Raw genomic sequence first — 18,414 nt, forward strand, 5'->3', positions numbered from 1 at the left:
ATGTAAAAATTTTAAACGTTTCAAATTTATGAAATGATATTCGTACATCAATTGTTTTGATACATCAATAACAAAAACTGAAATATATTGCATTGATTCATTTTGTAATTATTCAAAATTATATCAGAAACCTAAACATAATTATAAAAAAATGAACCTGTTAAGGGGAGACAATTCTCGTATAACTTTTTCGAATTGGCACATAATACCACGGAATGTCACTCATCATACAAATGGCACATCCATATAATTAATTAACTGCGCAATCGCGCTCCACCTTCAATGATGATTCTGAATTATAAATATAACCAAAAGTTGTTAATCTATAGATAGTGAAGACAGGGGCGTAGCTAGAAAGAAAAGATGTGCAAGCACCTACCGCCGAGCGGAGCGAGGCGAAAAGTTTTTGGGACCCTTTTATGCAGGAAAATGTTTTTTTTTCGGTTTTCGGTCATAGGACAGTTGAAAGAGGAGCTACATGAAGATAGGACTTATAAACAATTTATGAATGTAAAACTATTCATAAAGCTTCTGAATAAAGTAAATCATGGTTAATTGAAAACATAAACTACACATTTTTCTGATACAGAATTTTCTCAAAATTGTCCAAAATCTGCTCTTCGGGTCTATTTATTTGTCAATATTCACACTGAAATTTCGTTGAATATGCAGTAATGCTAGCGATGATAACCTGTCATTGTTCATTGTTGATCGTACATTTGATTTCAACAGACGTAGTACACTGATAGATCACCACGGTAGCACTCGCGAGATGTTATAAACCAGTGTACGTGTTTGCCATCGAGCGACCTCCCAATTGAATTCGTCAAAATTACATACCAGGTCAGTTTCGTATGTCTCAGACAATGTTGAGATTTGTTCGTTTGTTATATTTTAACCCGTTAGGGTTTCATGTTTTTTGCAATAAAGATTATCTGTATATTTCCTACAACACGAGGAAGCAGATACGGCACAAAGAAGCGATTTTCTGATAATACCAGACGCGACTCAACTCTCCAGTTCCATTATCATATGGTCTATAAACGCAAAATAAACTTTGAATGAGACTTTCCAATACTGTTTTGGCATGTTTGCAGGATGAGTGGTTCTGGTAGTCCCTCGAACACATCGCCGTGGCATAATTTCAACGATATCGAAGGGTTTAAAGCTAACGCCGATTGGTACATCTCATTCCAAACAGATCAGTAAACCGTACTCTGTAAAATGTGCTCCGAGACTACTGAGTATAACAAATTCAAATCTTGTGAAAGATACAAGTTACAGTGTCCGATTTTGTCATGCATGATCTCCAATAAAACTTATTTTTTGAAACCACATGCCGTTATTTAATGACATTTCATCAATCAAAAAAGTGACAACATATGTGTTTCCTCTAAAATTTGATTTATAAATTTTTAATTTTGCTTTAATTTTTTTGGCATGCCGAACCGATGTGCACGCAACTGCGTGTTGGCGTATAGGGAGCTACGCGCCTGGAAGACTAATGAAAGCTAACCCACTGTAAAAATCTTTTTTTGCACTTTTTTAAAACTTCCTCAGGAAAAATTCTCTAGCTACTTGACTTTCATAGCTCAAAATTAACGTTTTTACAGAATATTTGAATAAAGTAGTTACAGATTATTCGCTTCTCAAAGTGTAAGACGCAATAAAAATCGTATGCTTGCACAATCTTACCGAAATACGGATTTAATTAAGTCCTAAACATTTTGACATTTCTTCGTATATTTTTATCGAAAACCGGTTTAAACAAATCACACGTACGTGTTAAGATCCGACTAAATACCTATTTCCCGATATGGTCAGGTAAAATTGCTATATTATGTTGATAGACCTAAATATAAAGCTTTATTACAACTGTCACATAAACTCAACATTAACCAAGAAAACAAAAAAATGATCAATACATCATGAAAATGGGGTCAAGGTCAAACGAACCATGCCAGACAGGCATGTACAGCTAACAATTCTTCAATACAACAAATATAGTTGACTTATCTATAATACTAAAATAACGAGGTCCAATTTATCAGCCGTCATCGGGTAAAAACGACAAATCAAAGAATTCAACTTTATATATAGCTAATATAGGACAATAGTGTAGATTAAAAATTACACCACTCCAGATCCTTTTGTTTTCCACATAATTAATATTGCCAATTATTAACAAGTTCCGGGTCGAATCCGATACCGATACCAATAGTATATTCACCTGTTACCTATTACCTTATCTGTACGTTCCGCGTCTGACAGGCGCACCACCAAACGATGTATTTAATTTTGCTATATACACGGGTCATAATCACAGGGTCGACATAACTAAATTCAATCATTGTCAAATTGTTCCCTATTGTAGTTTTTTTAATTAGTGAGACTTTCTAAGATAACAATACGAATTCTAAAAATTTGGACTTAAAATAAGGCGTATAGGAACAGTTTTCAATTTGTTAGCGGGCATGACGTCACTTGAAACAGCGAATCAAATAATTAAAATTTATTGGACAATGCTGTTGTTTAAAAAATACTCAATTCCAGGACCTGAATATTACCAATAATTGAAAAGTTCCAGGTCGACGGGTTCAAACAGAAAGATTTGCAAGCAGAGAAAACTGTGTATCTTATAATATAATCGACACGACTTTATCAGATGACAATACCAATACTAAAATAAGGCTTACGCAAAGTGATATACTTTAATTCGGTAACGGACCTGCGATATCACGGGTGTGTTCTAGTTGCTTATGAATTAAGAAAAACCAGACCAAAACACAAACATTTAACACTTAGCAATGAACCGTGAAAATGAGGTCAAGGTAAAATAAAACCTGCGTAACAGACATGTAGATCATAAAATATTTCCATACACCAAATATAGTTGACCTAATGCACAAAGTATCAGAAATATATACCAAAACTCAAGAACTTAACTTTGACCACTGAACCATGAAAATGAGGTCAAGGTCAGATGACACCTGTCAGTTATACAAATGTACACCTTACAATCATTCCATACACAAAATATAGTAGACCTATTGCATATAGTATTAGAAAAACAGACCAAAACACAAAAACTTAACTATAACCACAGAACCATGAAAATGAGGTCAAGGTCAGATGACACCTGACAGTTGGACATGTACACCTTACAGTCCTCCCATACACCGAATATACTAGACCTATTGCTTATCGTATCTGAGATATGGACCTGACATCCAAAACTTAACCTTGTTTACTGAACCATGAAAATGAGGTCAAGGTCAGATGACACCTGTCAGTTATACAAATGTACACCTTACAATCATTCCATACACAAAATATAGTAGACCTATTGCATATAGTATTAGAAAAACAGACCAAAACACAAAAACTTAACTATAACCACAGAACCATGAAAATGAGGTCAAGGTCAGATGACACCTGACAGTTGGACATGTACACCTTACAGTCCTCCCATACACCGAATATACTAGACCTATTGCTTATCGTATCTGAGATATGGACCTGACCACCAAAACTTAACCTTGTTTACTGAACCATGAAAATGAGGTCAAGGTCAGATGACACCTGTCAGTTATACAAATGTACACCTTACAATCATTCCATACACAAAATATAGAAGACCTATTGCATATAGTATTAGAAAAACAGACCAAAACACAAAAACTTAACTATAACCACTGAACCATGAAAATGAGGTCAAGGTCAGATGACACCTGACAGTTGGACATGTACACCTTACAGTCCTCCCATACACCGACTATACTAGACCTATTGCTTATCGTATCTGAGATATGGACCTGACCACCAAAACTTAACCTTGTTCACTGATCCATGAAATGAGGTGGAGGTCAAGTTAAAACTGTCTGACGGGCTTTGGACCTTGTACGCACATACCAAATATAGTTATCCAGTTACTTATAATATTAATAAGAGAGAACTTAACATTACAACAAATCTTAACTTTTTTTTTCAAGTAGTCACTGAACCATGAAAATGACGGAAAGTTCGTAACTATGAGGCATCTATAAACAAAGTATGAAGCATTTAGGTCTTTTACCATCTAAAATATAAAGCTTTTAAGAAGTTAGCTTACGCCACCGCCGTCGCCTCACTATCCCTATGTCACGGAACCATGAAAATGAGGTCAAGGACATTGGACATGTGACTGACGGAAACTTCGTAACATGAGGCATCTATATACAAAGAATGAAGCATTCAGGTCTTACACCTTCTAAAATATAAAGCTTTTTTTTTTAAAGAAGTGAGCTAACGCCGCCGCCGGATCACTATCCCTATGTCTAGCTTTCTGCAACTAAAGTTGCAGGCTCGACAAAAAGGGTACACGATACAGTTTAGATCCTGCTGATTTTGTAACGAACATCTGAGAATGTGAATTTTCGCTTTTCTTATTTAAATTCCTGATACAGCATGCAGTAATAGCTTGGGACTTTCATTCATGGTTACATTTCTTACTGAATTCTGACCTCTAGCTGTTTCTCTTTTCTTTTTTTGATGAGTCACTGTCCAATTATATAAACTTTGATATGTTCGAAATGCTAATATAAGGAGTTCAAACATTAGGAAAACATTAATTTAGATTTATTCGGCAAAACCTTTTTTCCGAAATCTTTGGTTCTGAATTTCTTTTTGAAGTTCGTTCTTCTTTTTGGTGTGCTGGTGGTGTTGCCACAGGTTTGTTTATGCGCCTAGTGCAGTTGGGAGTCATAGACTCTTAAACTGCCGCTGAATAGCTTATACATATAGGTGAAACGAAAGCCGAGTGCGTAAGTCTTTCCTGCCAGTACATAGCCTCTACACTAACAAGACTTCTACAGTGCCTCCCCGCGACAACACACGGTAACTAGGACCTTGTATCCTAGGCCTTACTGTAGAGGATCTCGGAGTAGCAAGGACCCTAGAGATGAAGTGTGAAGGCCCACCGGCGTGTGGATAAGCCCTAGCACTCATCAACCTTGCCCTAGCTATGGGTTAATAGCCGGCTAGATGAAAGTCATCAGCTTTGAAAGGCACTTCATATAGGAGAAGAAAACTCTGATATAAAATACCGGGTAGATTTGACTCGTCAGCCTTGGTCGGCAATGGATCTATAGGAAAGAAACCTTGAGTAAAGATTCTCTGGTTCTCCAGGTTGGGGATTGAGCGATAGGCAACCTATCCTTGTAAACAACTTTAAAGTTACAGAAACGCGAAATGGAAGAACGACTTTTCTGATGGGAAATACCGAGGTGAGACCAGAAAACAGAAATCAGTTAGAAGGTTTAATGAATGATGTTGGCCAAACACAGAATCAATTGGAAGCAAACATCAGGAGAGAACCTTTGGTTCACCCTAGAAAACAGATCAAGGTCGGATGCTTGAATGTTAGAACAACGTATGCACCTGAAAATACATACCAGGTAGTAAATGAAATGAACAACTATGGAGTTGATGTATTGGGTATTAGTGAATGGCATTGGATCGGAACAGGAAAGATCAACCTCAGAGGTGGTGAGACTATGCTATACTCAGGACAATCAGAAAGACATGAGTATGGAGTAGCACTTATTATATCAAAAGCAAACAGAAAAACACTCATGGAATGGCAACCTTTTAATGAAAGAATAATAACAGCTCGATTTTTTTCTAGACATATACAGTTCACTGGGGTAAAGCTGATGACCGTAACTGCATTCACGGTCATCCCAAGATGTCGGATGAAAAATTAGGTCAGTTTCTGTATTGTCTGTTAAAGTGTTTCTATATCAGTTTCTTTACAAATCATACATTGAAACGATGTAAATGTATAAAAGAATCACTCGGAAATCACTAATTACTTCCGAGAAATGTGCATGAAACGGGAAATTCGATTTGAAAAAATCTCTCAGATGACCGTAAATCACAATCGAGATGACCGTAACAGAATCAGCGTTTCATAACAAGGGTGACCGTAATTGCTTTTAAGATGACCGTAATTTGTAAATGATGACTGTAACTTTTAAAGGATGACCATCAATTCTAAGAAATATCCGTATTTATATAACTACCTTTTTGTATCAAATGATTAATTGTGTTGGTATAAGCATATTAATATGAGAGTATTATCCTATAGGTATAGGTAGAAGAAAATAAGACGTGCTTCAAATGCAAAGATTACCATATGTATCGTTTTTTACAGTAGAGGTTTTAATTTTTAAAATGAATTTGCAAAAAGACATGCAAATGAACAGGTAAGGAAAACATGCCACAAAAGCGCGATAAAATGACACCTTACAAGTATAATGACAAAAATGCGGTGCACAGCCTCCAACTGCTCGACAAAAGATTTTTATAATTTCTGGGATTCCTTTTAAGTACATATAATAAATACACATTTTTAAAAATGCCAATGCATGTACACCCATTGATATTATATCGTCTTCCATTTTGTCGTGCAAATAAAATAACAGACATGTTTTGAAAATATCATACGACTAAACTAGTGAAGGTGAGCTCCAGCAAAGTAGATCCTTAAGTATCACGGAACGTTGTCAATCAAGTTGTATATATACAGAAATGTTATTCATACAGTCAGGATTCTACTTCTTTAAAATTATCTCCCCATTACGCCAGTTCATGCTCACCATCGTAGAAATGGAAGCCATTGTAGGGATGATGCTCTGCCAATTTTGCTCTTGAAAACTGATAAATTTATCCACATAACAGCATTACGATCGATCGTTATATGTCAGTTATATTTTAAAAGACAAATGTATCTACTAGCTAATGAGCATCAGTTCATGTTCTTGTCTGCAATAAGCATTGATTAAACTTTAAAAATTTTTGTCTGTTCGGATGTCAGGTGAAATTTTCGAAAATTCTTAAGCATTTAAAAAAATTCTAATTAATATTTCGTGGGAGAGCAGACTAAACATTTTCAGTGGTTGAAGATTATAAACCCTAGTTATCACACACAAATAAAAAATCTTATTTTTTCGAAGATATCCATTTTCATCATCCAAATTAAAAGACTGTCGTCAAGTACTTTTAGAAAAAAAATAGCTATTCGACCACACCTACTCTGTTTTTGTTATTCATTAGGTAGGTATTTCACTTGACCCAAACATTTCATCTTTTCGTACTGTCATTTTTTTACGTTATAAAGTTAACCTGTAGCTTTGGTATATAAAAATAATAGAATCTGAAGCGAGATGCTATATCAAATACTTTTGCTTTGTACGTTTTAAAGACAAAATATACACCCCCAAACATGCCCTAACATAAAAAGGTGCACTCGATTTTCACTTTTCGATACAATCGTTACCTATTTTGGGGAATTTTTCTTGATTCACATAAAGGGAAGGGCAGACACGAATATTTCTGAACTAAAAGATTGATATGTTCTCCGTCCGTGTTAAAAAAAATCGGAGGTTATGCATTTTCTACATCCAACTTATAGATACCCATTTCGTCGACTTGATATCTTATTGATTTCCATTACTATGTAATAGATAAATTGAAAACTTATGCAAATTGTGTTTTTAAAATAGAACACTTCGTAATTGAGAAGAAAATTGTCGTTTTATTTCTTTCTATTAACTTTTTAAAATTTTGTTACTATATCAAACATTACAGTAAACATTTATCGCTTATGGATAAACAAAGAGCTTCGATTCTTTTGTTCTATTTCAAAAGCCTGCATATATCAAGCCAAATTAAGATTTTAATCTGCTTCCTCTGGGACCATACACATGGGCTCGATTACCAAATATTCGTATGTATTATCAATGTGTTTCATGCTCCATGAGGGTCGGTTGAAAACAAAACTTTACGACTGTCAACGTATATTTGTTCCACTTAACAGAAACTTTATTATAAACAATGTCATAATACCTGTACCTGTCGGAACAAATATTCTATACTATTTATTCCGTTAGGAACATCTACTGTAATATTTATTCCTGTCGAAAAAATATTACAGAATAGTTTTTCCATTTGGAACTTATATTATGAAGGAACTTCTATTCCGTGACACGACAAAAGAGATGTTTCAGCTTTCCAATTGTGAACTTTCCATTTCCATATTTCTAAGTAGCAACATTCCAGCAGCACCTGCATACGGGGAATATATATATATATATCTCCCAATTAATACGATATTCCCGTGCTTGCATTTCCTATCATGATTTTATTGTTAGAGGGCTACTGCTCACAAGGAAGCTATTAAACCAAGAGTTCCAAATGGTGAAGTTGAAATCATCCCTTCGAAAATTTTACGGACGCCATCACCAGTTGGTTGACCGTTATGAAATAACCATTTCACAAATGATATCGGATATGTTCCTTACGTCGTAACTACAATCCCCTTCCCTTTCATGAATGTGACCTACCGAATTAGACTATTTAACGGATTTGTAATCACATAAGCAACACGACGGGTGTCACATGTGGAGCAGGATCTGCTTACCCTCCGGAGCACCTGAGATCACCCCTAGTTTTTGGTGGGGTTCGTGTTTATTCTTTAGTTTTCTATGTTGTGTCATGTGTACTATTGTTTTTCTGTTTGTCTTTTTCATTTTTAGCCCAGGCGTTGTCAGTTTGTTTTAGATTTATGAGTTTGACTGTCCCCTTGGTATCTTTCGTCCCTCTTTTATTGGCATTATGTTTTTCTGGTCTGTGCGTACGTTCGTCCGTTCGTCTGTTTGTTTGTCCGTTTGTATAGCTTCAAGTTAAATAAAATTGAAACTTAGTACACATTTTTCCTATCATGGTATGATCTTTTTAATTATAATGCCAAATTACAGTTTTATCCCATTTTCACAGTCCACTAAACATAGAAAATGTCAGTGTAGATGAGGCATCCGTGTACTAGGGACACATTGATGTTTCTTCAAATTTTCGTCGTATCGCTGTCAATTTGTGTTAAAATTTTAACGTCGTTATCAATAAATATTTCATTGTTTACGAGATCATTGTCATAAATTCAAAATACGGCCAATCATATTATAGTTTAAAAAAAGAAATTTATGAAACATATTTATATCCTCTAACCGAGCCCCTATTGAGATCGACAAACTCATCCTATAAAAGTTACGGTATTCCTATATAAATTACAGTCAGTCTTTACAAATTACGGTCATCCTTTACAAGTTACGGTCATCTTTTTACCAATCACGGTCATCCTTGTTTTATGTAACGGTCATCTTGAAAATATTTTGATTATGATTTACGGTCATCTTAACGATTTTTTCAAATCGAATTTCCCGTCACATGCACATTTCTCGGCAGTAATTAGTGATTTCCGAGTGATTCTTTTACAAATTTACATCGTTTCAATGTATGATTTTTAAAGAAAATGATATAGAAACACTTTAACAGACAATACAGAAACTGACCTAATTTTTCATCCGACATCTTGGGATGACCGTGAATGCAGTTACGGTCATCAGCTTTACCGCAGTGCAGTTGACCATAATACAGTGTTATGCACCAACGAATGACGCTTCTGATGAAGTAAAAGAGGAATTCTTCCAAACCTTGCACGATGTAACAGCAAAAGTTCATAAACATGATATGATAATTGTAATGAGTGACATGAATGCAAAGATAGGATCAAATAATGTTGGTTATGAAAATATAATGGGGAAGAACGGGTATGGTGTTATCAAGGAGAACGGAGAATTATTTCTGGATTATTGTCAGACAAACAACATTGTAATTTGCTCTAGCATATTCCAACATAAAGATATTCATAAATATACATGGACGTCACCAGACGGAAACATCAAGAATCAGATTGATCACATCACGATTGACAAAAGGTTTAGAAGATCTATGGAAAATGTACGGTCATATAGAGGTGCTGATCTTGTTTGTAACCACGAACTACTTTTAGTACTTATATCCAGAGTTAAGCTTAAACTTAGTAGACAGAGAGTAAATCCGGGACAGAAGCGAAGATATGACACAGATAAGCTAAAGATACCAAAAGTTGCACAAGAGTTCTAACTGGAGTTGAGGAACAGATTTCAGATATTGGGAGAAACTTCAGAAGGCATAGAAGAACAGTGGCTAGATATCAAACAAGCAATATATGAGGTTGGTGAACAAACACTGGGATGTAAAGACAGGAAACAACCAGAATGGATTACTACCAACAGTATCCACAAAATACAAGAACGTAAACAGATAAAACAAAAAATCAATGCTACAAGATCACAAAGACAGAAAGAAAAGCTTGAGAAAGATTATAAGGATAAGAACAAGGAGGTAAAATTTGGTACAAGAGATGATAAGAGAAAATATATTGATAATATTGCAAAAAGTGCTGAAGAGGCAGCAAATAGAGGAGAGCAGAACAAGCTATATATGCTGAGTAAGAAAATTTCCAACAGCAGCATGAGAGGGAACAGTCTTTTGCCATTTATTTACAAAAATTTGGAACAGGGAAGAAATACCAACAGACTGGCAAACGGGAATTATAATCAAACTCTTAAAAAAAGGAAATTTAAAAGAGTGTGAAAACTGGAGAGGAATAACATTACTATCTGTACCTGGGAAGGTCCTCTGCAGAATCATCATCAACAGAATTAAAGATGCTATTGACAACATACTGCGTAAAGAACAAGCTGGGTTCCGAAGAGGTCGAGGCTGTATCAACCTAATATGCATCCTTAAAAATATTATAGAACAATGCATTGAATAGAACAGCCCCCTATTTATCAACTTCATCGACTTCAGAAGAGCATTTGACACTATCCATCGAGAAACCTTAAAAAAGATCATGGCAAAATATGGAATCCCAGGTAAAATAATCAGGATGGTACAAGCATTTTATAATCACTTCAGTTGTGTAGTCGAACATGAGGGTAAACATTCGGAATGGTTCCACATTAAATCAGGAGTCAGACAAGGGTGTATAATGTCTGGATTCCTTTCTTACTGGTGATAGATTGGACAATGAAGCAAACAACACAGAAAAAGCGAGGTATCAACTGGGGAATACTAGAGTTATTAGAAGATCTTGATTTTGCAGATGATATTGCTCTACTATCAGCAACAAGAACACAACTGCAAGCTAAAACAGATGATATTCAAAAGATAGCTAAAACAACTGGCTTAGAAATAAACAAGAAAAAGAGTAAAATAATGTGTGTAAAGGCAAACAACACCCAGCCTATTACATTGAACAACGAAGAACTAGAGATAGTAGACAGCTTCACATATCTTGGACCGGTCATAGATACCAACGACAATGCAACAGCCGACATGAGGAATAGAATTCAAAAAGCAAGAGCAGCATACTATAAAATAGGAAAATATGGACATCAAACCAATACAGTACAAACACCAAAATGAAAATTTATAAAAGCAATGTAATATCAGTGTTTCTATATTGGAATTTAAGCAAGACAGATGGAGAGAGACTTAACACCTTCAACACCAGGAACTTGCGTAGAATCTTTAAGATATTTTGGCCAACTATGATATACCTTTTTTATTCAGGCGTCACTGATTATTCTTTGTAGTCGTAAATCGCGTCTGGCATACAGCATTTTTACCCTGGTATCTTTTTTATATTTACATATATTTTTTTATACATTTTATTTAGACTATGTTCAGGTATACATTGAACTTTTAGAATAGTTATCAAAAATACCAGAATTATAATTTATTACTCCAGACGCGCGTTTCTTCTTCATAAGACTCATCAGTGACGCTCTTATCAAAATAGTTATAAAGCCAAAGAAGTACAAAGTTGAAGAGCATTGAGGATCCAAAATTCCAAAAAGTTGTGCCAAATACGGCTAAGGAAAATAAGATATTCCTTAAAACCCAAGATTTTCTGAAGAATATATATATATATATATATGTGTATTGATTTAAGCAAGGACGTATATTAGTATGTTAGTTATACGTTCTTGATTTAAGTAAAATCAGGAAATCTTTAAAATTTGAGATGTTTTATATGACCAAAGCATTTTCAGTGATTCCCTGTATAATTAACCATCCGCTTATGTTATTGTTTGAAAACTATAAACTCACCCTTATTGTAATGAATATATAAAAGCCCACAACTCGCAAACGTAAAATCTCAAATTTATTAATCGAAAGTCAATATATATACATGTATAAACAATTCACCAAAGTTTGTTGCAAATTAGATAAAGTGATTTTGAGTTTTTGTCCGATAACTGGAAAATCGCCCTTTTTGTATTGAAGAAAACCCACAAAATCGGAAACAAAAAAAATCGAAATGAAATAGTAAAAAAACAAAAGGGACCTCACGTAAATAGAAAGTTTCATGCATATTTGTCGAAGCGTTTTTGAGTTAATGTTCGACATGTTTACAACGGACGGAAAGACGGACAACGGTATACCATAATACGTCCCGTAAACGGGCGTATTTATACAAATATGATTGATAAAATAAATGCATCTAGATTGTATAGCTTTTCTTTATATTGCGATTGGTTTGTGCAATTTGCATTAATCTGTTAAATGAATGCAATATTTTTATTATGCAATCATTATGTAATCAATTATTATGTAATTAGTGGCAAAATCTGGGTAAGTTCACTTGAATGAATTTAGCTCTATCATCTCTTTAACTACTAGTATGCAGAAAATTTTAACGAAATTTTAATCAACACATCATGCCAGGCTTTAACATGGTGTCTCAGATTGTATCTATAGTATTCCGGGTGCAGGAAATTTGAGCGAAAAAAATAAAACTACTAGGGGACATTTGAGCGCCAACATTAGAGCCCATTTAAGCGCCGGATTAATCTGCTCACCTGTAATTTCGGTAGCCCATTTTAGCGAATTTACCTGGTTGAATAATGCTCACCTTACTATATCAAACAGCAATTAAGTTTTCCTCGATACTATTGTAAAATTACAAACAACAACATATATGAAAATGATGTATGCGCAACGGAAAAAGAGATGCTGGAAAGTAAATCAGATACTAGGAAACGTCAATGTAGACAAGAATTCATATGTAAACGAAAACTGTTCGACCGTGAAACACAACGTTCGAAATGACGTTACTGGAGAGACCAATTAAATGAAATTGACAATTTGGAATAAACAAATCAACCTGAATTTTGGAAAAAGACCGGACGGGTTGGAGTAGGCGAAGTGAGAAGGAAAGCTATACCTATGTCTGTGCAACTACCGGATGGTACCATTTCACATGATCGAGACGCTGTCCTAAATGAACGGAAACGATCTTTCTGTAGTTTGTTGAACCCAGATGGTAGTATTGATGACCTTCCAACGGACACAAGTACAGATGATGGTGCTTCTACGATGAATTATGACATTACTCATGAGGAAGTTAAATGAGTAGTGATCAGTTTGAAAGTTAACAAAGCTGTTGGTGTAGATGAAATCCCATCGAAAGTCCGCAAGAATCCATGTTTGTTGAACTTCCTACTAAGTTTGTTTAATAAATGTTTCTTCAGTGGTACAATTCCAACTATCTGGCGAAAAGGAATTATTAATCCAATTCCTAAGTCGTCGACGTCGAATCCAAAAGACCCAATGTGTTACCGCGGTTAAACACTTGTTCATGTTTGCTACAAGCTGTACTGTCACATATTGAATAATCGATTGCTCGAATGGGAGGGGGGAAATAATATTTTAGATGATTGTCAAAATGGTTTTCGGAAGGGACGTAGTACTGCTGATCATATAAAGTCAGTATCGTCAATTATTGAAGCAAGAAAGCTAAAACGTTTGTCGAAATTTCAGAAATTTCAGAAATTGCTTGATATTGGAATATGCGGGAATATGTATTATGCTATAGTGTCGTTATATAAGTCAGTCGAGTGCTGTGTTCGGATAAATGGACAATTAACGGACTGGTTCAATGTTCAATGTGGTCTAAAACAAGGTTGTTTGCTCTCACCATTACTTTTTAATATGTATGTGAACGATCTTGTACCGTATATATGTTCATTAAATGCTGGAATAGATATTGACGAGGAAAATGTGTCGATTCTACTTTACGCTGACGACCTTGTATTGTTAGCTGGCTCGGAATCAGACTTACAAGTTTTGCTAGATGGACTTCAGCTCTGGTGTTCAGAGAATAAGATGACAATAAATCATAACAGTCAAACGTTGTTCATTTCCGACCAAATTCGACCCCAAGGACAATAAACAGTTTTAAATGTGGCGACCTTGATATAAATGTGGTGGAAAAATATACATACTTAGGTTTAGTGTTAACGGAGCATTTGGACTATCAAATTATGGCGAAACACGTAGCAGCATTCGCCAACCGTGCCTTGGGACTAGTGATATCTAAATATAAATACTTTGGAGGACTACCGTTTGATTCTTTTACAAAATTGTATGACTCGATTGTTTGGAGTACAATCAGCTACGGAGCGGCAGTGTGGGTGATAGAACATTTTCATGTATAAATTCGATACAAAATATATAAAGGCAATTCGTTTTTATATGGGAGTCGGACGGTATACACCAAATGTAGCATGGATATTCAGCCTGGAAACCACCTTGAGTAAGGCAGTGGCGAACTGTTATAAATCATTGGAATCGTTTGAGGTATATGAACACTGATCGACTTCATAAAAGAATTAATAACTGGGCGGAACATAGTTTTAGGCGTTATAAAGCATGTAAAAATTCAAATTATAGACTTTATCAGCAGTTTAAATCCTGTAATATTAGTTACTGGTATAATGACACGAACATTCACAAAACTACGTATGGTGTTAGCCAAAATAAAAGATAAAATTTTAACCAATTTTAAAAATAAGTGGACGGAAGATCTACATAGAGTTTCTGCAAGACGTATGGATGGTGGTAGTAACAAATTAAGGACATATAGAACATTTAAAACCGAAATTAGTTGTGAACTTTATTTAAAAACACTATTATCTTCTGCTCAACGTAGAGCATATTCGCAATTCAGATATGGGGTTGCACCCATACGAATCGAAACCGGGCGCTTCGAACGTTTACCAATGCATGAACGGACTTGCTTTATGTGTGAAAATAAAACTGAAACTGAGGAACATGTACTTATTGAATGTCCGCTTTATGACGATTTAAGGAACGAACTTTATGAATATATAAACAGTGTAGATGAGAACTTCAACATGTTGACGAACCGTGAGAAACTGTCTTTTGTGTTAGGATGCCAAAACGTTAATGTTATTTATAAATGTGCCAAAACCTGCAAATCTATTTTAATTTGTTTGAAATTAATTTGAAAAAGTAATATCTGTTATAAAGCTACATGTATCTAAAACTTCCACTTGTATAAATTTTCAAGCATTATTAAGAAAATAAGTTACAGCATTTTAAAACTTGGAGTTTATCAATCTTTGTATTTTGCTACATGTACCTTAAACAATAAAAAAAAAGTGTTAAAATGTAATATTAAAAAGTGTGTTTCAGAGGAATATGAAAAAACTACTTTAAATAAACTTTCAAAATTGGATTCCTCATCCAAACTGTGTCTTTATGGGAAATTAAAAACTAATTGTCAGTCTGAGGAATATTTAAATTGCAATAATTTCATACATAGGCAGTTACTTTCAAAATTTAGACTTAGTGATCATTCCCTAGGCATTGAATTGGGAAGGTACAGAAACATTCCAAGTGCACAAAGATTATGTAAAAAATGTGTAGTCTTATCAGGGCCTTTTATAGCTGACTATGCGGTATGGGCTTTGCTCATTGTTGAAGGCCGTACGGTTACCTATAGTTGTTAATGTCTGTGTCATTTTGGTCTTTTGTGGATAGTTGTCTCATTGGCAATCATACCACATCTTCCTTTTTATATCCTAGATGATTTTCATTTCTTGTTGTATTGTGACATTAACATATCATTGTGTTCTAATTTTTTGCTTATTTAAAAGACTATGTACCATTATTTCAACATCTTGATGCATTTAATAAACTAAAACACATTCTTAACCCCATCCCTGAACTTGTTTGTCATATTGGAGTCTTCATTAAGCAGTCTTTAGAACTAAGAGGGTCAGACCCATGTCGGACAAGCTTGTGTTTTATACATCAAAATATAATTTGAACTTTTAAAATATGTTCTATTATATTGTATTGTATTTCATTGTATTGTATTGCATTGTATTAAAACTGTTTGTTTGTATTGCTTGACCCTTATGTGTGTAATTTTTCAATACAGATTATATTATAATGCAACATAATATACTTTCTTATACTATCATAATCCTATTTAAATACAATAAAGAAATAATAAAGGATCATTTATAAATCGATATATACATTTAATATCCTAACAACGGCTTCCATATACACAATTAAAACAGTAACCAAATACAGATTATGAGGTTTCTAAGGGGGAAAATCTTAATCTATGATTTTAGTAGTTAAACCAGCAAACTTTGTTTGATAAAAGTAAAAACACTATTGCACAGTTTATACCACAGCTATTATTGTGTTTGCCCCTCGCACTTAATCGCATATATACATGTATGCGTTTCCATTATTGTGACATCTGTTTGCTTTCATTTTATTTTGTATTAAAAGCAAACAGATGTCACTCTATTGTTTTGTCGATATGTATTTGAAGTTTTGATAATAACTATGAAGTAAAAGTAGACGTGGGTCACATTTTTAACATAATTATACTCGTCATTTAGATTTGTTAACTACAAATGTAGTATCAGTTTTAACATTTTATTCTCAGTATTTACGCGATTTTAATAATTTCTCTACTTTGGAGAAAGGCTACAATTGGAATACGTCTGAATAAAAATACCGTATATGTTTAGTTGAAAGATATTCCACAACTTTTCGTAAAATAAATGCATTGACAATTTGGGTTTCTCGTAAAAGTGCCAGCGTGATAATGATACATGTATCAGCGAAACTGAAATGTTTATGTACAACATAGTTCTGTGATCTCCGGTGGCTTTGATTGTCAGTCCTACCGCATGTTCTATTTTTGTTTTATCCTAAAATTATTGACATATGATGTTAATTATGTATTTGTATGCCAAATCTTGACATCATTTCATGTATGTTTTTTTTCTATATGAAGTATTGTGACATACATAAAATGTAGGCACTGGCTATGGTTACATGGAAATAACGCAATGTAACCGTAGCCTCAATAATTATTGTTACATTCGTAATTAATCGGTTCATTACCCAACTGTGCATTCCGGCAATTAGTCTCCAATGTAACAATAATATTTGTATTATTGTTACATTTCCATGTAACCATAGCCATGGCATTGCCTAAAAAGTATTCATATACTAAACGCTATGTTTTTTTTTGTTTTTTTTTTATTGTTATAGTTTCTATAACAATAAAAAAAAAAATGATTTTAAAATTAATTATCATGATAGACAACTTGAATACTGTACCAAAATCAATTTTACTTTTACTTTTTAGTTTATTGCATTTAAAATCTCCCTCTTCGTGTGCATGGTGTTGCGGTTCGAGATCAAGACAGAATAACACATATATTTGTTTAAACGGTTTTATCAGAGTCTCTGTTTTTATTACTTCATTTTTCATTCCATGTACACACAAAAAAGAAAAAGAACCTCGCAATGGATGGGCGCTTAAATCTTAAATAGCAAATTTCTTAATAGATCGGCCTATTTAATTGTTAAACTGGTCCGCCGTTCTATCTAAGGGAGCTACCATTTGATTTTCAGGGGGGGGGGGCTATAATCTCTGTCCTGACTTTTTATTTTTCGTTCTGTTCGGTCCTGCCTTTTTTTTTTTTTTTACCTAAATTGTCGTCCTGACTTTTTTTTTGCACGTGTCTCCTCCTGTCTTTTCCCCCCTTTAAACTCCTGTCCTGCCTATTTTTTTCAAATTTCATCCTAGCCCCCCATAAAAATCAAATGGTAGCTCCCTAAAGCTTCGCACTGAAGGAACGGGTTGGAGCTATTGTCGCATTGGCAATAATTGGACGAGTCTTACACATTCAACGATTCGCTAATAAAATTGGCCAATTAATGTGATAGGAAATTGACCCCAAATGTTAATACTGCGATGCCGCAAAATAAACAAGTATCTGTTAATTAACCCCACGGTAGTAGCACAGATAAATGACCAACGAGCGTGTTAACATGTTCTTGACAAACCTGAGACTACTATAACATAGTCTCAGGACAAACTAAGCCGGTATCTTTTGTTCCCTTAAGAACTCAGTAGGGTAATAAATGTGCTAATTTTTCTTTGATTTGCTATCAGTATAATACATAATTAACATAGTCCATGATGTACTAGTCTCGTCGAATTATTAAATCCCGTAGTCAGAATTTTTACCACGGGATTTAGGCCATACCTGTTGTCAGTGTAGCGATAAGTGAACACAACAGTGGGTCAGTGTAGCGATAAGTGAACACAACAGTGGGTCAGTGTAGCGATAAGTGAAC

The 18,414-nt window shown here is 34.5% G+C and overlaps 1 protein-coding gene across 2 annotated transcripts in view; it reads right to left on the reverse strand.

The window, feature by feature from the left end:
- LOC134708032 (protein SPMIP7-like) overlaps positions 1-18,414 on the reverse strand; it is a 73,212-nt gene that overhangs the window by 53,837 nt on the left and 961 nt on the right. The gene's annotated exons all lie outside the window — the stretch shown is intronic.

This window comes from Mytilus trossulus, chromosome 2 (assembly GCF_036588685.1).
Source record: "Mytilus trossulus isolate FHL-02 chromosome 2, PNRI_Mtr1.1.1.hap1, whole genome shotgun sequence".
Lineage (NCBI taxonomy): Eukaryota > Metazoa > Mollusca > Bivalvia > Mytilida > Mytilidae > Mytilus > Mytilus trossulus.